This window comes from Cyclopterus lumpus, chromosome 15, assembly GCF_009769545.1.
Source record: "Cyclopterus lumpus isolate fCycLum1 chromosome 15, fCycLum1.pri, whole genome shotgun sequence".
In the NCBI taxonomy this organism is placed as follows: domain Eukaryota; kingdom Metazoa; phylum Chordata; class Actinopteri; order Perciformes; family Cyclopteridae; genus Cyclopterus; species Cyclopterus lumpus.
In genome coordinates this window covers 5,122,218-5,144,314 of record NC_046980.1, presented here as the reverse complement: position 1 = coordinate 5,144,314, position 22,097 = coordinate 5,122,218, and the positions used below count along the sequence as shown (strand labels likewise).

Genomic DNA, 22,097 nt, shown 5'->3' with positions numbered 1-22,097 from the left:
AGCTCTGTTGTTTTCCAAAACTCTGAAACCATAAAATTGAAATCTCTAACTTCCTGACCAAGGCACTGCTGGGAGTTGAACCCAGGATCTCCTGTTTACGAAACAGGCACTTTTCCAAAACTGCGAATCCATAAAATTGAAATCTCCAACTTCCTGAGCAAGGCACTGCTGGGAGTTGAACCCAGGATCTCCTGTTTACGAAACAGGCACTTTGACCAACTAAGACACAGCGCCTCTGTAAATCCAAGGTTCAAACTATTGTAAGCTCTGTTGTTTTCCAAACCTACGAAACCATAAAGTTTAAGTCTGCAACTTCCTGAGCAATGCACTTTGACCAACTAAGCCACAGTGCCTCTGGAAATGCCTATTTCACACTATTGTAAGCTCTGTTCTTTTACAAACCTACGAAACAATAAAGTTTAAGTCTCTAACTTCCTGAGCAAGGCACTGCTGGGAGTTGAACCAAGGATCTCCTGTTTACTAAACAGGCACTTTTCCAAAACTGCGAATCCATAAAATTGAAATCTCCAACTTCCTGAGCAAGGCACTGCTGGAGTTGAACCCAGGATCTCCTGTTTACGAAACAGGCACTTTGACCAACTAAGCCACAGTGCCTCTTTAAATGCCCATTTCACACTATTGTGAGCTCTGTTTTTTTTCCAAAACTCCGAATACATAAAATTGAAATCTCCAACTTCCTGAGCAAGGCACTGCTGGGAGTTGAACCCAGGATCTCCTGTTTACTAAACAGGCACTTTTCCAAAACTGCGAATCCATATAATTGAAATCTCCAACTTCCTGAGCAAGGCACTGCTGGGAGTTGAACCCAGGATCTCCTGTTTACAAAACAGGCACTTTGACCAACTAAGCCACAGTGCCTCTGTAAATGCCCATTTCACACTATTGTGAGCTCTGTTTTTTTCCAAAACTCAAATTCCATAAAATTGAAATCTCCAACTTCCTGAGCAAGGCACTGCTGGGAGTTAAACCCAGGATCTCCTGTTTACAAGACAGGCACTTTAACCAACTAAGCCACAGCGCCTCTGTAAATCCAAGGTTCAAACTATTGTAAGCTCTGTTGTTTTCCAAACCTACGAAACCATAAAGTTTAAGTCTGCAACTTCCTGAGCAATGCACTTTGACCAACTAAGCCACAGTGCCTCTGGAAATGCCTATTTCACTCTATTGTAAGATCTGTTTTTTTCCAAACCTACGAAACAATAAAGTTTAAGTCTCCAACTTCCTGAGGAAGGCACTGCTGGGAGTTGAACCCAGGATCTCCTGTTTACTAAACAGGCACTTTAACCAACTAAGCCACAGCGCCGCTGTAAATGCCATGTTCACACTTTTGCAAGCTCTGTTGTTTTCCAAAACTCCGAAACCATAAAATTGAAGTCTCCAACTTCCTGAGCAAGGCACTGCTGGGAGTTGAACCCAGGATCTCCTGTTTACAAGACAGGCACTTTAACCAACTAAGCCACAGCACCTCTGTAAATCCAAGGTTCAAACTATTGTAAGCTCTGTTGTTTTCCAAAACTACGAATCCATAAAATTCAAGTCCATAATTAAATGAAAGAGGCACTGCTGGGAGTTGAACCCAGGATCTCCTGTTTACTAAACAGGCACTTTTCCAAAACTGCGAATCCATAAAATTGAAATCTCCAACTTCGTGAGCAAGGCACTGCTGGGAGTTGAACCCAGGATCTCCTGTTTACGAAACAGGCACTTTTCCAAAACTGCGAATCCATAAAATTGAAATCTCCAACTTCCTGAGCAAGGCACTGCTGGGAGTTGAACCCAGGATCTCCTGTTTACGAAAAAGGCACTTTGACCAACTAAGACACAGCGCCTCTGTAAATCCAAAGTTCAAACTATTGTAAGCTCTGTTGTTTTCCAAACCTACGAAACCATAAAGTTTAAGTCTGCAACTTCCTGAGCAATGCACTTTGACCAACTAAGCCACAGTGCCTCTGGAAATGCCTATTTCACACTATTGTAAGCTCTGTTCTTTTCCAAACCTACGAAACAATAAAGTTTAAGTCTCTAACTTCCTGAGCAAGGCACTGCTGGGAGTTGAACCCAGGATCTCCTGTTTACTAAACAGGCGCTTTAACCAACTAAGCCACAGCGCCGCTGTAAATGCAATGTTCACACTATTGCAAGCTCTGTTGTTTTCCAAAACTCTGAAACCATAAAATTGAAATCTCTAACTTCCTGACCAAGGCACTGCTGGGAGTTGAACCCAGGATCTCCTGTTTACTAAACAGGCACTTTTCCAAAACTGCGAATCCATAAAATTGAAATCTCCAACCTCGTGAGCAAGGCACTGCTGGGAGTTGAACCCAGGATCTCCTGTTTACGAAACAGGCACTTTTCCAAAACTGCGAATCCATAAAATTGAAATCTCCAACTTCCTGAGCAAGGCACTGCTGGGAGTTGAACCCAGGATCTCCTGTTTACGAAACAGGCACTTTGACCAACTAAGACACAGCGCCTCTGTAAATCCAAGGTTCAAACTATTGCAAGCTCTGTTGTTTTCCAAAACTCCGAAACCATAAAATTGAAATCTCTAACTTCCTGACCAAGGCACTGCTGGGAGTTGAACCCAGGATCTCCTGTTTACTAAACAGGCACTTTTCCAAAACTGCGAATTTATAAAATTGAAATCTCCAACTTTCTGAGCAAGGCACTGCTGGGAGTTGAACCCAGGATCTCCTGTTTACTAAACAGGCGCTTTAACCAAATAAGCCACAGCGCCGCTGTAAATGCCATGTTCACACTATTGCAAGCTCTGTTGTTTTCCAAAACTCTGAAACCATAAAATTGAAATCTCGAACTTCCTGACCAAGGCACTGCTGGGAGTTGAACCCAGGATCTCCTGTTTACGAAACAGGCACTTTTCCAAAACTGCGAATCCATAAAATTGAAATCTCCAACTTCCTGAGCAAGGCACTGCTGGGAGTTGAACCCAGGATCTCCTGTTTACGAAACAGGCACTTTGACCAACTAAGACACAGCGCCTCTGTAAATCCAAGGTTCAAACTATTGTAAGCTCTGTTGTTTTCCAAACCTACGAAACCATAAAGTTTAAGTCTGCAACTTCCTGAGCAATGCACTTTGACCAACTAAGCCACAGTGCCTCTGGAAATGCCTATTTCACACTATTGTAAGCTCTGTTCTTTTACAAACCTACGAAACAATAAAGTTTAAGTCTCTAACTTCCTGAGCAAGGCACTGCTGGGAGTTGAACCCAGGATCTCCTGTTTACTAAACAGGCACTTTTCCAAAACTGCGAATCCATAAAATTGAAATCTCCAACTTCCTGAGCAAGGCACTGCTGGAGTTGAACCCAGGATCTCCTGTTTACGAAACAGGCACTTTGACCAACTAAGCCACAGTGCCTCTTTAAATGCCCATTTCACACTATTGTGAGCTCTGTTTTTTTTCAAAAACTCCGAATACATAAAATTGAAATCTCCAACTTCCTGAGCAAGGCACTGCTGGGAGTTGAACCCAGGATCTCGTGTTTACTAAACAGGCGCTTTAACCAACTAAGCCACAGCTCCGCTGTAAATGCCATGTTCACACTATTGCAAGCTCTGTTGTTTTCCAAAACTACGAAACCATAAAATTCAAGTCCATAATTACATGAAAGAGGCACTGCTGGGAGTTGAACACGGGATCTCCTGTTTACTAAACAGGCACTTTTCCAAAACTGCGAATCCATAAAATTGAAATCTCCAACTTCCTGAGCAAGGCACTGCTGGGAGTTGAACCCAGGATCTCCTGTTTACGAAACAGGCACTTTTCCAAAACTGCGAATCCATAAAATAGAAATCTCCAACTTCCTGAGCAAGGCACTGCTGGGAGTTGAACCCAGGATCTCCTGTTTACGAAACAGGCACTTTGACCAACTAAGACACAGCGCCTCTGTAAATCCAAGGTTCAAACTATTGTAAGCTCTGTTGTTTTCCAAACCTACGAAACCATAAAGTTTAAGTCTGCAACTTCCTGAGTAATGCACTTTGACCAACTAAGCCACAGTGCCTCTGGAAATGCCTATTTCACACTATTGTAAGCTCTGTTCTTTTACAAACCTACGAAACAATAAAGTTTAAGTCTCTAACTTCCTGAGCAAGGCACTGCTGGGAGTTGAACCCAGGATCTCCTGTTTACTAAACAGGCACTTTTCCAAAACTGCGAATCCATAAAATTGAAATCTCCAACTTCCTGAGCAAGGCACTGCTGGAGTTGAACCCAGGATCTCCTGTTTACGAAACAGGCACTTTGACCAACTAAGCCACAGTGCCTCTTTAAATGCCCATTTCACACTATTGTGAGCTCTTTTTTTTTTCCAAAACTCCGAATACATAAATTTGAAATCTCCAACTTCCTGAGCAAGGCACTGCTGGGAGTTGAACCCAGGATCTCGTGTTTACTAAACAGGCGCTTTAACCAACTAAGCCACAGCTCCGCTGTAAATGCCATGTTCACACTATTGCAAGCTCTGTTGTTTTCCAAAACTACGAAACCATAAAATTCAAGTCCATAATTACATGAAAGAGGCACTGCTGGGAGTTGAACACGGGATCTCCTGTTTTCGAAACAGGCACTTTGACCAACTAAGCCACAGTGCCTCTGTAAATGCCCATTTCATACTATTGCAAGCTCTGTTGTTTTCCAAAACTCCGAAACCATAAAATTGAAATCTCTAACTTCCTGAGCAAGGCACTGCTGGGAGTTGAACACAGGATCTCCTGTTTACTAAACAGGCACTTTTCCAAAACTGCGAATCCATAAAATTGAAATCTCCAATTTCCTGAGCAAGGCACTGCTGGGAGTTGAACCCAGGATCTCGTGTTTACTAAACAGGCGCTTTAACCAACTAAGCCACAGCTCCGCTGTAAATGCCATGTTCACACTATTGCAAGCTCTGTTGTTTTCCAAAACTACGAAACCATAAAATTCAAGTCCATAATTACATGAAAGAGGCACTGCTGGGAGTTGAACACGGGATCTCCTGTTTTCGAAACAGGCACTTTGACCAACTAAGCCACAGTGCCTCTGTAAATGCCCATTTCATACTATTGCAAGCTCTGTTGTTTTCCAAAACTCCGAAACCATAAAATTGAAATCTCTAACTTCCTGAGCAAGGCACTGCTGGGAGTTGAACACAGGATCTCCTGTTTACTAAACAGGCACTTTTCCAAAACTGCGAATCCATAAAATTGAAATCTCCAATTTCCTGAGCAAGGCACTGCTGGGAGTTGAACCCAGGATCTCCTGTTTACGAAACAGGCACTTTTCCAAAACTGCGAATTTATAAAATTGAAATCTCCAACTTCCTGAGCAAGGCACTGCTGGGAGTTGAACCCAGGATCTCCTGTTTACTAAACAGGCGCTTTAACCAACTAAGCCACAGCGCCGCTGTAAATGCCATGTTCACACTATTGCAAGCTCTGTTGTTTTCCAAAACTCCGAAACCATAAAATTGAAATCTCTATCTTCCTGAAAAAGGCACTGCTGGGAGTTGAACCCAGGATCTCCTGTTTACTAAACAGGCACTTTTCCAAAACTGCGAATCCATAAAATTGAAATCTCCAACTTCGTGAGCAAGGCACTGCTGGGAGTTGAACCCAGGATCTCCTGTTTACGAAACAGGCACTTTTCCAAAACTGCGAATCCATAAAATTGAAATCTCCAACTTCCTGAGCAAGGCACTGCTGGGAGTTGAACCCAGGATCTCCTGTTTACGAAACAGGCACTTTGACCAACTAAGACACAGCGCCTCTGTAAATCCAAGGTTCAAACTATTGTAAGCTCTGTTGTTTTCCAAACCTACGAAACCATAAAGTTTAAGTCTGCAACTTCCTGAGCAATGCACTTTGACCAACTAAGCCACAGTGCCTCTGGAAATGCCTATTTCACACTATTGTAAGCTCTGTTCTTTTACAAACCTACGAAACAATAAAGTTTAAGTCTCTAACTTCCTGAGCAAGGCACTGCTGGGAGTTGAACCCAGAAATCTCCTGTTTACTAAACAGGCACTTTTCCAAAACTGCGAATCCATAAAATTGAAATCTCCAACTTCCTGAGCAAGGCACTGCTGGAGTTGAACCCAGGATCTCCTGTTTACGAAACAGGCACTTTGACCAACTAAGCCACAGTGCCTCTTTAAATGCCCATTTCACACTATTGTGAGCTCTGTTTTTTTTCCAAAACTCCGAATACATAAAATTGAAATCTCCAACTTCCTGAGCAAGGCACTGCTGGGAGTTGAACCCAGGATCTCGTGTTTACTAAACAGGCGCTTTAACCAACTAAGCCACAGCTCAGCTGTAAATGCCATGTTCACACTATTGCAAGCTCTGTTGTTTTCCAAAACTACGAAACCATAAAATTCAAGTCCATAATTACATGAAAGAGGCACTGCTGGGAGTTGAACACGGGATCTCCTGTTTTCGAAACAGGCACTTTGACCAACTAAGCCACAGTGCCTCTGTAAATGCCCATTTCACACTACTGCAAGCTCTGTTGTTTTCCAAAACTCCGAAACCATAAAATTGAAATCTCTATCTTCCTGACCAAGGCACTGCTGGGAGTTGAACCCAGGATCTCCTGTTTACTAAACAGGCACTTTTCCAAAACTGCGAATTTATAAAATTGAAATCTCCAACTTCCTGAGCAAGGCACTGCTGGGAGTTGAACCCAGGATCTCCTGTTTACTAAACAGGCGCTTTAACCAACTAAGCCACAGCGCCGCTGTAAATGCCCATGTTCACACTATTGCAAGCTCTGTTGTTTTCCAAAACTCCGAAACCATAAAATTGAAATCTCTAACTTCCTGACCAAGGCACTGCTGGGAGTTGAACCCAGGATCTCCTGTTTACTAAACAGGCACTTTTCCAAAACTGCGAATTTATAAAATTGAAATCTCCAACTTCCTGAGCAAGGCACTGCTGGGAGTTGAACCCAGGATCTCCTGTTTACTAAACAGGCGCTTTAACCAACTAAGCCACAGCGCCGCTGTAAATGCCATGTTCACACTATTGCAAGCTCTGTTGTTTTCCAAAACTCCGAAACCATAAAATTGAAATCTCTATCTTCCTGAAAAAGGCACTGCTGGGAGTTGAACCCAGGATCTCCTGTTTACTAAACAGGCACTTTTCCAAAACTGCGAATCCATAAAATTGAAATCTCCAACTTCCTGAGCAAGGCACTGCTGGGAGTTGAACCCAGGATCTCCTGTTTACGAAACAGGCACTTTTCCAAAACTGCGAATCCATAAAATTGAAATCTCCAACTTCCTGAGCAAGGCACTGCTGGGAGTTGAACCCAGGATCTCCTGTTTACGAAACAGGCACTTTGACCAACTAAGACACAGCGCCTCTGTAAATCCAAGGTTCAAACTATTGTAAGCTCTGTTGTTTTCCAAACCTACGAAACCATAAAGTTTAAGTCTGCAACTTCCTGAGCAATGCACTTTGACCAACTAAGCCACAGTGCCTCTGGAAATGCCTATTTCACACTATTGTAAGCTCTGTTCTTTTACAAACCTACGAAACAATAAAGTTTAAGTCTCTAACTTCCTGAGCAAGGCACTGCTGGGAGTTGAACCCAGGATCTCCTGTTTACTAAACAGGCACTTTTCCAAAACTGCGAATCCATAAAATTGAAATCTCCAACTTCCTGAGCAAGGCACTGCTGGAGTTGAACCCAGGATCTCCTGTTTACGAAACAGGCACTTTGACCAACTAAGCCACAGTGCCTCTTTAAATGCCCATTTCACACTATTGTGAGCTCTGTTTTTTTTTCCAAAACTCCGAATACATAAAATTGAAATCTCCAACTTCCTGAGCAAGGCACTGCTGGGAGTTGAACCCAGGATCTCGTGTTTACTAAACAGGCGCTTTAACCAACTAAGCCACAGCTCAGCTGTTAATGCCATGTTCACACTATTGCAAGCTCTGTTGTTTTCCAAAACTACGAAACCATAAAATTCAAGTCCATAATTACATGAAAGAGGCACTGCTGGGAGTTGAACACGGGATCTCCTGTTTTCGAAACAGGCACTTTGACCAACTAAGCCACAGTGCCTCTGTAAATGCCCATTTCACACTATTGCAAGCTCTGTTGTTTTCCAAAACTCCGAAACCATAAAATTGAAATCTCTATCTTCCTGACCAAGGCACTGCTGGGAGTTGAACCCAGGATCTCCTGTTTACTAAACAGGCACTTTTCCAAAACTGCTAATTTATAAAATTGAAATCTCCAACTTCCTGAGCAAGGCACTGCTGGGAGTTGAACCCAGGATCTCCTGTTTACTAAACAGGCGCTTTAACCAACTAAGCCACAGCGCCGCTGTAAATGCCATGTTCACACTATTGCAAGCTCTGTTGTTTTCCAAAACTCTGAAACCATAAAATTGAAATCTCTAACTTCCTGACCAAGGCATTGCTGGGAGTTGAACCCAGGATCTCCTGTTTACTAAACAGGCACTTTTCCAAAACTGCGAATCCATAAAATTGAAATCTCCAACTTCGTGAGCAAGGCACTGCTGGGAGTTGAACCCAGGATCTCCTGTTTACGAAACAGGCACTTTTCCAAAACTGCTAATCCATAAAATTGAAATCTCCAACTTCCTGAGCAAGGCACTGCTGGGAGTTGAACCCAGGATCTCCTGTTTACGAAACAGGCACTTTGACCAACTAAGACACAGCGCCTCTGTAAATCCAAGGTTCAAACTATTGTAAGCTCTGTTGTTTTCCAAACCTACGAAACCATAAAGTTTAAGTCTGCAACTTCCTGAGCAATGCACTTTGACCAACTAAGCCACAGTGCCTCTGGAAATGCCTATTTCACACTATTGTAAGCTCTGTTCTTTTACAAACCTACGAAACAATAAAGTTTAAGTCTCTAACTTCCTGAGCAAGGCACTGCTGGGAGTTGAACCCAGGATCTCCTGTTTACTAAACAGGCACTTTTCCAAAACTGCGAATCCATAAAATTGAAATCTCCAACTTCCTGAGCAAGGCACTGCTGGAGTTGAACCCAGGATCTCCTGTTTACGAAACAGGCACTTTGACCAACTAAGCCACAGTGCCTCTTTAAATGCCCATTTCACACTATTGTGAGCTCTGTTTTTTTTCCAAAACTCCGAATACATAAAATTGAAATCTCCAACTTCCTGAGCAAGGCACTGCTGGGAGTTGAACCCAGGATCTCGTGTTTACTAAACAGGCGCTTTAACCAACTAAGCCACAGCTCCGATGTAAATGCCATGTTCACACTATTGCAAGCTCTGTTGTTTTCCAAAACTACGAAACCATAAAATTCAAGTCCATAATTACATGAAAGAGGCACTGCTTGGAGTTGAACACGGTATCTCCTGTTTACTAAACAGGCACTTTTCCAAAACTGCGAATCCATAAAATTGAAATCTCCAACTTCCTGAGCAAGGCACTGCTGGGAGTTGAACCCAGGATCTCCTGTTTACGAAACAGGCACTTTTCCAAAACTGCGAATTTATAAAATTGAAATCTCCAACTTCCTGAGCAAGGCACTGCTGGGAGTTGAACCCAGGATCTCCTGTTTACTAAACAGGCGCTTTAACCAACTAAGCCACAGCGCCGCTGTAAATGCCATGTTCACACTATTGCAAGCTCTGTTGTTTTCCAAAACTCCGAAACCATAAAATTGAAATCTCTAACTTCCTGACCAAGGCACTGCTGGGAGTTGAACCCAGGATCTCCTGTTTACTAAACAGGCACTTTTCCAAAACTGCGAATTTATAAAATTGAAATCTGCAACTTCCTGAGCAAGGCACTGCTGGGAGTTGAACCCAGGATCTCCTGTTTACTATACAGGTGCTTTAACCAACTAAGCCATAGCGCCGCTGTAAATGCCCATGTTCACACTATTGCAAGCTCTGTTGTTTTCCAAAACTCCGAAACCATAAAATTGAAATCTCTAACTTCCTGACCAAGGCACTGCTGGGAGTTGAACCCAGGATCTCCTGTTTACTAAACAGGCACTTTTCCAAAACTGCGAATTTATAAAATTGAAATCTCCAACTTCCTGAGCAAGGCACTGCTGGGAGTTGAACCCAGGATCTCCTGTTTACTAAACAGGCCCTTTAACCAACTAAGCCACAGCGCCGCTGTAAATGCCATGTTCACACTATTGCAAGCTCTGTTGTTTTCCAAAACTCCGAAACCATAAAATTGAAATCTCTAACTTCCTGACCAAGGCACTGCTGGGAGTTGAACCCAGGATCTCCTGTTTACGAAACAGGCACTTTTCCAAAACTGCGAATTTATAAAATTGAAATCTCCAACTTCCTGAGCAAGGCACTGCTGGGAGTTGAACCCAGGATCTCCTGTTTACTAAACAGGCACTTTAACCAACTAAGCCACAGCGCCGCTGTAAATGCCATGTTCACACTATTGCAAGCTCTGTTGTTTTCCAAAACTCCGAAACCATAAAATTGAAATCTCTAACTTCCTGACCAAGGCACTGCTGGGAGTTGAACCCAGGATCTCCTGTTTACTAAACAGGCACTTTTCCAAAACTGCGAATTTATAAAATTGAAATCTGCAACTTCCTGAGCAAGGCACTGCTGGGAGTTGAACCCAGGATCTCCTGTTTACTATACAGGCCCTTTAACCAACTAAGCCACAGCGCCGCTGTAAATGCCATGTTCACACTATTGCAAGCTCTGTTGTTTTCCAAAACTCCGAAACCATAAAATTGAAATCTCTAACTTCCTGACCAAGGCACTGCTGGGAGTTGAACCCAGGATCTCCTGTTTACTAAACAGGCACTTTTCCAAAACTGCGAATTTATAAAATTGAAATCTCCAACTTCCTGAGCAAGGCACTGCTGGGAGTTGAACCCAGGATCTCCTGTTTACTAAACAGGCGCTTTAACCAACTAAGCCACAGCGCCGCTGTAAATGCCCATGTTCACACTATTGCAAGCTCTGTTGTTTTCCAAAACTCCGAAACCATAAAATTGAAATCTCTAACTTCCTGACCAAGGCACTGCTGGGAGTTGAACCCAGGATCTCCTGTTTACTAAACAGGCACTTTTCCAAAACTGCGAATTTATAAAATTGAAATCTCCAACTTCCTGAGCAAGGCACTGCTGGGAGTTGAACCCAGGATCTCCTGTTTACTAAACAGGCGCTTTAACCAACTAAGCCACAGCGCCGCTGTAAATGCCATGTTCACACTATTGCAAGCTCTGTTGTTTTCCAAAACTCTGAAACCATAAAATTGAAATCTCTAACTTCCTGACCAAGGCACTGCTGGGAGTTGAACCCAGGATCTCCTGTTTACTAAACAGGCACTTTTCCAAAACTGCGAATCCATAAAATTGAAATCTCCAACTTCGTGAGCAAGGCACTGCTGGGAGTTGAACCCAGGATCTCCTGTTTACGAAACAGGCACTTTTCCAAAACTGCGAATCCATAAAATTGAAATCTCCAACTTCCTGAGCAAGGCACTGCTGGGAGTTGAACCCAGGATCTCCTGTTTACGAAACAGGCACTTTGACCAACTAAGACACAGCGCCTCTGTAAGTCCAAGGTTCAAACTATTGTAAGCTCTGTTGTTTTCCAAACCTACGAAACCATAAAGTTTAAGTCTGCAACTTCCTGAGCAATGCACTTTGACCAACTAAGCCACAGTGCCTCTGGAAATGCCTATTTCACACTATTGTAAGCTCTGTTCTTTTACAAACCTACGAAACAATAAAGTTTAAGTCTCTAACTTCCTGAGCAAGGCACTGCTGGGAGTTGAACCCAGGATCTCCTGTTTACTAAACAGGCACTTTTCCAAAACTGCGAATCCATAAAATTGAAATCTCCAACTTCCTGAGCAAGGCACTGCTGGAGTTGAACCCAGGATCTCCTGTTTACGAAACAGGCACTTTGACCAACTAAGCCACAGTGCCTCTTTAAATGCACATTTCACACTATTGTGAGCTCTTTTTTTTTTTCCAAAACTCCGAATACATAAAATTGAAATCTCCAACTTCCTGAGCAAGGCACTGCTGGGAGTTGAACCCAGGATCTCGTGTTTACTAAACAGGCGCTTTAACCAACTAAGCCACAGCTCCGCTGTAAATGCCATGTTCACACTATTGCAAGCTCTGTTGTTTTCCAAAACTACGAAACCATAAAATTCAAGTCCATAATTACATGAAAGAGGCACTGCTGGGAGTTGAACACGGGATCTCCTGTTTACTAAACAGGCACTTTTCCAAAACTGCGAATCCATAAAATTGAAATCTCCAACTTCCTGAGCAAGGCACTGCTGGGAGTTGAACCCAGGATCTCCTGTTTACGAAACAGGCACTTTTCCAAAACTGCGAATTTATAAAATTGAAATCTCCAACTTCCTGAGCAAGGCACTGCTGGGAGTTGAACCCAGGATCTCCTGTTTACTAAACAGGCGCTTTAACCAACTAAGCCACAGCGCCGCTGTAAATGCCATGTTCACACTATTGCAAGCTCTGTTGTTTTCCAAAACTCCGAAACCATAAAATTGAAATCTCTAACTTCCTGACCAAGGCACTGCTGGGAGTTGAACCCAGGATCTCCTGTTTACTAAACAGGCACTTTTCCAAAACTGCGAATTTATAAAATTGAAATCTCCAACTTCGTGAGCAAGGCACTGCTGGGAGTTGAACCCAGGATCTCCTGTTTACTATACAGGCGCTTTAACCAACTAAGCCATAGCGCCGCTGTAAATGCCCATGTTCACACTATTGCAAGCTCTGTTGTTTTCCAAAACTCCGAAACCATAAAATTGAAATCTCTAACTTCCTGACCAAGGCACTGCTGGGAGTTGAACCCAGGATCTCCTGTTTACTAAACAGGCACTTTTCCAAAACTGCGAATTTATAAAATTGAAATCTCCAACTTCCTGAGCAAGGCACTGCTGGGAGTTGAACCCAGGATATCCTGTTTACTAAACAGGCCCTTTAACCAACTAAGCCACAGCGCCGCTGTAAATGCCATGTTCACACTATTGCAAGCTCTGTTGTTTTCCAAAACTCTGAAACCATAAAATTGAAATCTCTAACTTCCTGACCAAGGCACTGCTGGGAGTTGAACCCAGGATCTCCTGTTTACTAAACAGGCACTTTTCCAAAACTGCGAATCCATAAAATTGAAATCTCCAACTTCGTGAGCAAGGCACTGCTGGGAGTTGAACCCAGGATGTCCTGTTTACGAAACAGGCACTTTTCCAAAACTGCGAATCCATAAAATTGAAATCTCCAACTTCCTGAGCAAGGCACTGCTGGGAGTTGAACCCAGGATCTCCTGTTTACGAAACAGGCACTTTGACCAACTAAGACACAGCGCCTCTGTAAATCCAAGGTTCAAACTATTGTAAGCTCTGTTGTTTTCCAAACCTACGAAACCATAAAGTTTAAGTCTGCAACTTCCTGAGCAATGCACTTTGACCAACTAAGCCACAGTGCCTCTGGAAATGCCTATTTCACACTATTGTAAGCTCTGTTCTTTTACAAACCTACGAAACAATAAAGTTTAAGTCTCTAACTTCCTGAGCAAGGCACTGCTGGGAGTTGAACCCAGGATCTCCTGTTTACTAAACAGGCACTTTTCCAAAACTGCGAATCCATAAAATTGAAATCTCCAACTTCCTGAGCAAGGCACTGCTGGAGTTGAACCCAGGATCTCCTGTTTACGAAACAGGCACTTTGACCAACTAAGCCACAGTGCCTCTTTAAATGCCCATTTCACACTATTGTGAGCTCTGTTTTTTTTCCAAAACTCCGAATACATAAAATTGAAATCTCCAACTTCCTGAGCAAGGCACTGCTGGGAGTTGAACCCAGGATCTCGTGTTTACTAAACAGGCGCTTTAACCAACTAAGCCACAGCTCCGATGTAAATGCCATGTTCACACTATTGCAAGCTCTGTTGTTTTCCAAAACTACGAAACCATAAAATTCAAGTCCATAATTACATGAAAGAGGCACTGCTTGGAGTTGAACACGGTATCTCCTGTTTACTAAACAGGCACTTTTCCAAAACTGCGAATCCATAAAATTGAAATCTCCAACTTCCTGAGCAAGGCACTGCTGGGAGTTGAACCCAGGATCTCCTGTTTACGAAACAGGCACTTTTCCAAAACTGCGAATTTATAAAATTGAAATCTCCAACTTCCTGAGCAAGGCACTGCTGGGAGTTGAACCCAGGATCTCCTGTTTACTAAACAGGCGCTTTAACCAACTAAGCCACAGCGCCGCTGTAAATGCCATGTTCACACTATTGCAAGCTCTGTTGTTTTCCAAAACTCCGAAACCATAAAATTGAAATCTCTAACTTCCTGACCAAGGCACTGCTGGGAGTTGAACCCAGGATCTCCTGTTTACTAAACAGGCACTTTTCCAAAACTGCGAATTTATAAAATTGAAATCTCCAACTTCCTGAGCAAGGCACTGCTGGGAGTTGAACCCAGGATCTCCTGTTTACTATACAGGTGCTTTAACCAACTAAGCCATAGCGCCGCTGTAAATGCCCATGTTCACACTATTGCAAGCTCTGTTGTTTTCCAAAACTCCGAAACCATAAAATTGAAATCTCTAACTTCCTGACCAAGGCACTGCTGGGAGTTGAACCCAGGATCTCCTGTTTACTAAACAGGCACTTTTCCAAAACTGCGAATTTATAAAATTGAAATCTCCAACTTCCTGAGCAAGGCACTGCTGGGAGTTGAACCCAGGATCTCCTGTTTACTAAACAGGCCCTTTAACCAACTAAGCCACAGCGCCGCTGTAAATGCCATGTTCACACTATTGCAAGCTCTGTTGTTTTCCAAAACTCCGAAACCATAAAATTGAAATCTCTAACTTCCTGACCAAGGCACTGCTGGGAGTTGAACCCAGGATCTCCTGTTTACGAAACAGGCACTTTTCCAAAACTGCGAATTTATAAAATTGAAATCTCCAACTTCCTGAGCAAGGCACTGCTGGGAGTTGAACCCAGGATCTCCTGTTTACTAAACAGGCACTTTAACCAACTAAGCCACAGCGCCGCTGTAAATGCCATGTTCACACTATTGCAAGCTCTGTTGTTTTCCAAAACTCCGAAACCATAAAATTGAAATCTCTAACTTCCTGACCAAGGCACTGCTGGGAGTTGAACCCAGGATCTCCTGTTTACTAAACAGGCACTTTTCCAAAACTGCGAATTTATAAAATTGAAATCTGCAACTTCCTGAGCAAGGCACTGCTGGGAGTTGAACCCAGGATCTCCTGTTTACTAAACAGGCGCTTTAACCAACTAAGCCACAGCGCCGCTGTAAATGCCCATGTTCACACTATTGCAAGCTCTGTTGTTTTCCAAAACTCCGAAACCATAAAATTGAAATCTCTAACTTCCTGACCAAGGCACTGCTGGGAGTTGAACCCAGGATCTCCTGTTTACTAAACAGGCACTTTTCCAAAACTGCGAATTTATAAAATTGAAATCTCCAACTTCCTGAGCAAGGCACTGCTGGGAGTTGAACCCAGGATCTCCTGTTTACTAAACAGGCGCTTTAACCAACTAAGCCACAGCGCCGCTGTAAATGCCATGTTCACACTATTGCAAGCTCTGTTGTTTTCCAAAACTCTGAAACCATAAAATTGAAATCTCTAACTTCCTGACCAAGGCACTGCTGGGAGTTGAACCCAGGATCTCCTGTTAACTAAACAGGCACTTTTCCAAAACTGCGAATCCATAAAATTGAAATCTCCAACTTCGTGAGCAAGGCACTGCTGGGAGTTGAACCCAGGATCTCCTGTTTACGAAACAGGCACTTTTCCAAAACTGCGAATCCATAAAATTGAAATCTCCAACTTCCTGAGCAAGGCACTGCTGGGAGTTGAACCCAGGATCTCCTGTTTACGAAACAGGCACTTTGACCAACTAAGACACAGCGCCTCTGTAAGTCCAAGGTTCAAACTATTGTAAGCTCTGTTGTTTTCCAAACCTACGAAACCATAAAGTTTAAGTCTGCAACTTCCTGAGCAATGCACTTTGACCAACTAAGCCACAGTGCCTCTGGAAATGCCTATTTCACACTATTGTAAGCTCTGTTCTTTTACAAACCTACGAAACAATAAAGTTTAAGTCTCTAACTTCCTGAGCAAGGCACTGCTGGGAGTTGAACCCAGGATCTCCTGTTTACTAAACAGGCACTTTTCCAAAACTGCGAATCCATAAAATTGAAATCTCCAACTTCCTGAGCAAGGCACTGCTGGAGTTGAACCCAGGATCTCCTGTTTACGAAACAGGCACTTTGACCAACTAAGCCACAGTGCCTCTTTAAATGCACATTTCACACTATTGTGAGCTCTTTTTTTTTTCCAAAACTCCGAATACATAAAATTGAAATCTCCAACTTCCTGAGCAAGGCACTGCTGGGAGTTGAACCCAGGATCTCGTGTTTACTAAACAGGCGCTTTAACCAACTAAGCCACAGCTCCGCTGTAAATGCCATGTTCACACTATTGCAAGCTCTGTTGTTTTCCAAAACTACGAAACCATAAAATTCAAGTCCATAATTACATGAAAGAGGCACTGCTGGGAGTTGAACACGGGATCTCCTGTTTACTAAACAGGCACTTTTCCAAAACTGCGAATCCATAAAATTGAAATCTCCAACTTCCTGAGCAAGGCACTGCTGGGAGTTGAACCCAGGATCTCCTGTTTACGAAACAGGCACTTTTCCAAAACTGCGAATTTATAAAATTGAAATCTCCAACTTCCTGAGCAAGGCACTGCTGGGAGTTGAACCCAGGATCTCCTGTTTACTAAACAGGCGCTTTAACCAACTAAGCCACAGCGCCGCTGTAAATGCCATGTTCACACTATTGCAAGCTCTGTTGTTTTCCAAAACTCCGAAACCATAAAATTGAAATCTCTAACTTCCTGACCAAGGCACTGCTGGGAGTTGAACCCAGGATCTCCTGTTTACTAAACAGGCACTTTTCCAAAACTGCGAATTTATAAAATTGAAATCTGCAACTTCCTGAGCAAGGCACTGCTGGGAGTTGAACCCAGGATCTCCTGTTTACTATACAGGCGCTTTAACCAACTAAGCCATAGCGCCGCTGTAAATGCCCATGTTCACACTATTGCAAGCTCTGTTGTTTTCCAAAACTCCGAAACCATAAAATTGAAATCTCTAACTTCCTGACCAAGGCACTGCTGGGAGTTGAACCCAGGATCTCCTGTTTACTAAACAGGCACTTTTCCAAAACTGCGAATTTATAAAATTGAAATCTCCAACTTCCTGAGCAAGGCACTGCTGGGAGTTGAACCCAGGATATCCTGTTTACTAAACAGGCCCTTTAACCAACTAAGCCACAGCGCCGCTGTAAATGCCATGTTCACACTATTGCAAGCTCTGTTGTTTTCCAAAACTCTGAAACCATAAAATTGAAATCTCTAACTTCCTGACCAAGGCACTGCTGGGAGTTGAACCCAGGATCTCCTGTTTACTAAACAGGCACTTTTCCAAAACTGCGAATCCATAAAATTGAAATCTCCAACTTCGTGAGCAAGGCACTGCTGGGAGTTGAACCCAGGATCTCCTGTTTACGAAACAGGCACTTTTCCAAAACTGCGAATCCATAAAATTGAAATCTCCAACTTCCTGAGCAAGGCACTGCTGGGAGTTGAACCCAGGATCTCCTGTTTACGAAACAGGCACTTTGACCAACTAAGACACAGCGCCTCTGTAAATCCAAGGTTCAAACTATTGTAAGCTCTGTTGTTTTCCAAACCTACGAAACCATAAAGTTTAAGTCTGCAACTTCCTGAGCAATGCACTTTGACCAACTAAGCCACAGTGCCTCTGGAAATGCCTATTTCACACTATTGTAAGCTCTGTTCTTTTACAAACCTACGAAACAATAAAGTTTAAGTCTCTAACTTCCTGAGCAAGGCACTGCTGGGAGTTGAACCAAGGATCTCCTGTTTACTAAACAGGCACTTTTCCAAAACTGCGAATCCATAAAATTGAAATCTCCAACTTCCTGAGCAAGGCACTGCTGGAGTTGAACCCAGGATCTCCTGTTTACGAAACAGGCACTTTGACCAACTAAGCCACAGTGCCTCTTTAAATGCCCATTTCACACTATTGTGAGCTCTGTTTTTTTTCCAAAACTCCGAATACATAAAATTGAAATCTCCAACTTCCTGAGCAAGGCACTGCTGGGAGTTGAACCCAGGATCTCGTGTTTACTAAACAGGCGCTTTAACCAACTAAGCCACAGCTCAGCTGTAAATGCCATGTTCACACTATTGCAAGCTCTGTTGTTTTCCAAAACTACGAAACCATAAAATTCAAGTCCATAATTACATGAAAGAGGCACTGCTGGGAGTTGAACACGGGATCTCCTGTTTTCGAAACAGGCACTTTGACCAACTAAGCCACAGTGCCTCTGTAAATGCCCATTTCACACTATTGCAAGCTCTGTTGTTTTCCAAAACTCCGAAACCATAAAATTGAAATCTCTATCTTCCTGACCAAGGCACTGCTGGGAGTTGAACCCAGGATCTCCTGTTTACTAAACAGGCACTTTTCCAAAACTGCGAATTTATAAAATTGAAATCTCCAACTTCCTGAGCAAGGCACTGCTGGGAGTTGAACCCAGGATCTCCTGTTTACTAAACAGGCGCTTTAACCAACTAAGCCACAGCGCCGCTGTAAATGCCATGTTCACACTATTGCAAGCTCTGTTGTTTTCCAAAACTCTGAAACCATAAAATTGAAATCTCTAACTTCCTGACCAAGGCACTGCTGGGAGTTGAACCCAGGATCTCCTGTTTACTAAACAGGCACTTTTCCAAAACTGCGAATCCATAAAATTGAAATCTCCAACTTCGTGAGCAAGGCACTGCTGGGAGTTGAACCCAGGATCTCCTGTTTACGAAACAGGCACTTTTCCAAAACTGCGAATCCATAAAATTGAAATCTCCAACTTCCTGAGCAAGGCACTGCTGGGAGTTGAACCCAGGATCTCCTGTTTACGAAACAGGCACTTTGACCAACTAAGACACAGCGCCTCTGTAAATCCAAGGTTCAAACTATTGTAAGCTCTGTTGTTTTCCAAACCTACGAAACCATAAAGTTTAAGTCTGCAACTTCCTGAGCAATGCACTTTGACCAACTAAGCCACAGTGCCTCTGGAAATGCCTATTTCACACTATTGTAAGCTCTGTTCTTTTACAAACCTACGAAACAATAAAGTTTAAGTCTCTAACTTCCTGAGCAAGGCACTGCTGGGAGTTGAACCCAGGATCTCCTGTTTACTAAACAGGCACTTTTCCAAAACTGCGAATCCATAAAATTGAAATCTCCAACTTCCTGAGCAAGGCACTGCTGGAGTTGAACCCAGGATCTCCTGTTTACGAAACAGGCACTTTGACCAACTAAGCCACAGTGCCTCTTTAAATGCCCATTTCACACTATTGTGAGCTCTGTTTTTTTTCCAAAACTCCGAATACATAAAATTGAAATCTCCAACTTCCTGAGCAAGGCACTGCTGGGAGTTGAACCCAGGATCTCGTGTTTACTAAACAGGCACTTTAACCAACTAAGCCACAGCTCCGCTGTAAATGCCATGTTCACACTATTGCAAGCTCTGTTGTTTTCCAAAACTACGAAACCATAAAATTCAAGTCCATAATTACATGAAAGAGGCACTGCTGGGAGTTGAACACGGGATCTCCTGTTTACTAAACAGGCACTTTTCCAAAACTGCGAATCCATAAAATTGAAATCTCCAACTTCCTGAGCAAGGCACTGCTGGGAGTTGAACCCAGGATCTCCTGTTTACGAAACAGGCACTTTTCCAAAACTGCGAATTTATAAAATTGAAATCTCCAACTTCCTGAGCAAGGCACTGCTGGGAGTTGAACCCAGGATCTCCTGTTTACTAAACAGGCGCTTTAACCAACTAAGCCACAGCGCCGCTGTAAATGCCATGTTCACACTATTGCAAGCTCTGTTGTTTTCCAAAACTCCGAAACCATAAAATTGAAATCTCTAACTTCCTGACCAAGGCACTGCTGGGAGTTGAACCCAGGATCTCCTGTTTACTAAACAGGCACTTTTCCAAAACTGCGAATTTATAAAATTGAAATCTGCAACTTCCTGAGCAAGGCACTGCTGGGAGTTGAACCCAGGATCTCCTGTTTACTATACAGGCGCTTTAACCAACTAAGCCATAGCGCCGCTGTAAATGCCCATGTTCACACTATTGCAAGCTCTGTTGTTTTCCAAAACTCCGAAACCATAAAATTGAAATCTCTAACTTCCTGACCAAGGCACTGCTGGGAGTTGAACCCAGGATCTCCTGTTTACTAAACAGGCACTTTTCCAAAACTGCGAATTTATAAAATTGAAATCTCCAACTTCCTGAGCAAGGCACTGCTGGGAGTTGAACCCAGGATCTCCTGTTTGCTAAACAGGCCCTTTAACCAACTAAGCCACAGCGCCGCTGTAAATGCCATGTTCACACTATTGCAAGCTCTGTTGTTTTCCAAAACTCTGAAACCATAAAATTGAAATCTCTAACTTCCTGACCAAGGCACTGCTGGGAGTTGAACCCAGGATCTCCTGTTTACTAAACAGGCACTTTTCCAAAACTGCGAATCCATAAAATTGAAATCTCCAACTTCCTGAGCAAGGCACTGCTGGGAGTTGAACCCAGGATCTCCTGTTTACGAAACAGGCACTTTGACCAACTAAGACACAGCGCCTCTGTAAATCCAAGGTTCAAACTATTGTAAGCTCTGTTGTTTTCCAAACCTACGAAACCATAAAGTTTAAGTCTGCAACTTCCTGAGCAATGCACTTTGACCAACTAAGCCACAGTGCCTCTGGAAATGCCTATTTCACACTATTGTAAGCTCTGTTCTTTTACAAACCTACGAAACAATAAAGTTTAAGTCTCTAACTTCCTGAGCAAGGCACTGCTGGGAGTTGAACCCAGGATCTCCTGTTTACTAAACAGGCACTTTTCCAAAACTGCGAATCCATAAAATTGAAATCTCCAACTTCCTGAGCAAGGCACTGCTGGAGTTGAACCCAGGATCTCCTGTTTACGAAACAGGCACTTTGACCAACTAAGCCACAGTGCCTCTTTAAATGCCCATGTTCACACTATTGCAAGCTCTGTTGTTTTCCAAAACTCCGAAACCATAAAATTGAAATCTCTAACTTCCTGACCAAGGCACTGCTGGGAGTTGAACCCAGGATCTCCTGTTTACTAAACAGGCACTTTTCCAAAACTGCGAATTTATAAAATTGAAATCTCGAACTTCCTGAGCAAGGCACTGCTGGGAGTTGAACCCAGGATCTCCTGTTTACGAAACAGGCACTTTTCCAAAACTGCGAATCCATAAAATTGAAATCTCCAACTTCCTGAGCAAGGCACTGCTGGGAGTTGAACCCAGGATCTCCTGTTTACGAAACAGGCACTTTGACCAACTAAGACACAGCGCCTCTGTAAATCCAAGGTTCAAACTATTGTAAGCTCTGTTGTTTTCCAAACCTACGAAACCATAAAGTTTAAGTCTGCAACTTCCTGAGCAATGCACTTTGACCAACTAAGCCACAGTGCCTCTGGAAATGCCTATTTCACACTATTGTAAGCTCTGTTCTTTTACAAACCTACGAAACAATAAAGTTTAAGTCTCTAACTTCCTGAGCAAGGCACTGCTGGGAGTTGAACCCAGGATCTCCTGTTTACTAAACAGGCACTTTTCCAAAACTGCGAATCCATAAAATTGAAATCTCCAACTTCCTGAGCAAGGCACTGCTGGAGTTGAACCCAGGATCTCCTGTTTACGAAACAGGCACTTTGACCAACTAAGCCACAGTGCCTCTTTAAATGCCCATTTCACACTATTGTGAGCTCTGTTTTTTTTCCAAAACTCCGAATACATAAAATTGAAATCTCCAACTTCCTGAGCAAGGCACTGCTGGGAGTTGAACCCAGGATCTCGTGTTTACTAAACAGGCACTTTAACCAACTAAGCCACAGCTCCGCTGTAAATGCCATGT

At 43.1% G+C, this 22,097-nt stretch overlaps 8 non-coding genes across 8 annotated transcripts; all 8 read right to left on the bottom strand.

The window, feature by feature from the left end:
* Positions 1-805: 805 nt before the first annotated feature.
* Positions 806-879, bottom strand: trnat-ugu. The gene has a single exon. It is a non-coding gene; the product is annotated as a tRNA-Thr (tRNA).
* Positions 880-1,413: 534 nt separating this feature from the next.
* On the bottom strand, positions 1,414-1,487 carry trnat-ugu. Its single transcript has one exon. It is a non-coding gene; the product is annotated as a tRNA-Thr (tRNA).
* Positions 1,488-4,563: 3,076 nt separating this feature from the next.
* Positions 4,564-4,637, bottom strand: trnas-cga. Its single transcript has one exon. It is a non-coding gene; the product is annotated as a tRNA-Ser (tRNA).
* A 352-nt stretch (positions 4,638-4,989) lies between these two features.
* On the bottom strand, positions 4,990-5,063 carry trnas-cga. The gene has a single exon. It is a non-coding gene; the product is annotated as a tRNA-Ser (tRNA).
* A 1,361-nt stretch (positions 5,064-6,424) lies between these two features.
* Positions 6,425-6,498, bottom strand: trnas-cga. The gene has a single exon. It is a non-coding gene; the product is annotated as a tRNA-Ser (tRNA).
* A 1,525-nt stretch (positions 6,499-8,023) lies between these two features.
* Positions 8,024-8,097, bottom strand: trnas-cga. Its single transcript has one exon. It is a non-coding gene; the product is annotated as a tRNA-Ser (tRNA).
* A 10,296-nt stretch (positions 8,098-18,393) lies between these two features.
* Positions 18,394-18,467, bottom strand: trnas-cga. The gene has a single exon. It is a non-coding gene; the product is annotated as a tRNA-Ser (tRNA).
* Positions 18,468-20,454: 1,987 nt separating this feature from the next.
* trnaa-agc lies at positions 20,455-20,528 on the bottom strand. Its single transcript has one exon. It is a non-coding gene; the product is annotated as a tRNA-Ala (tRNA).
* Between the last annotated feature and the right edge of the window lie 1,569 nt (positions 20,529-22,097).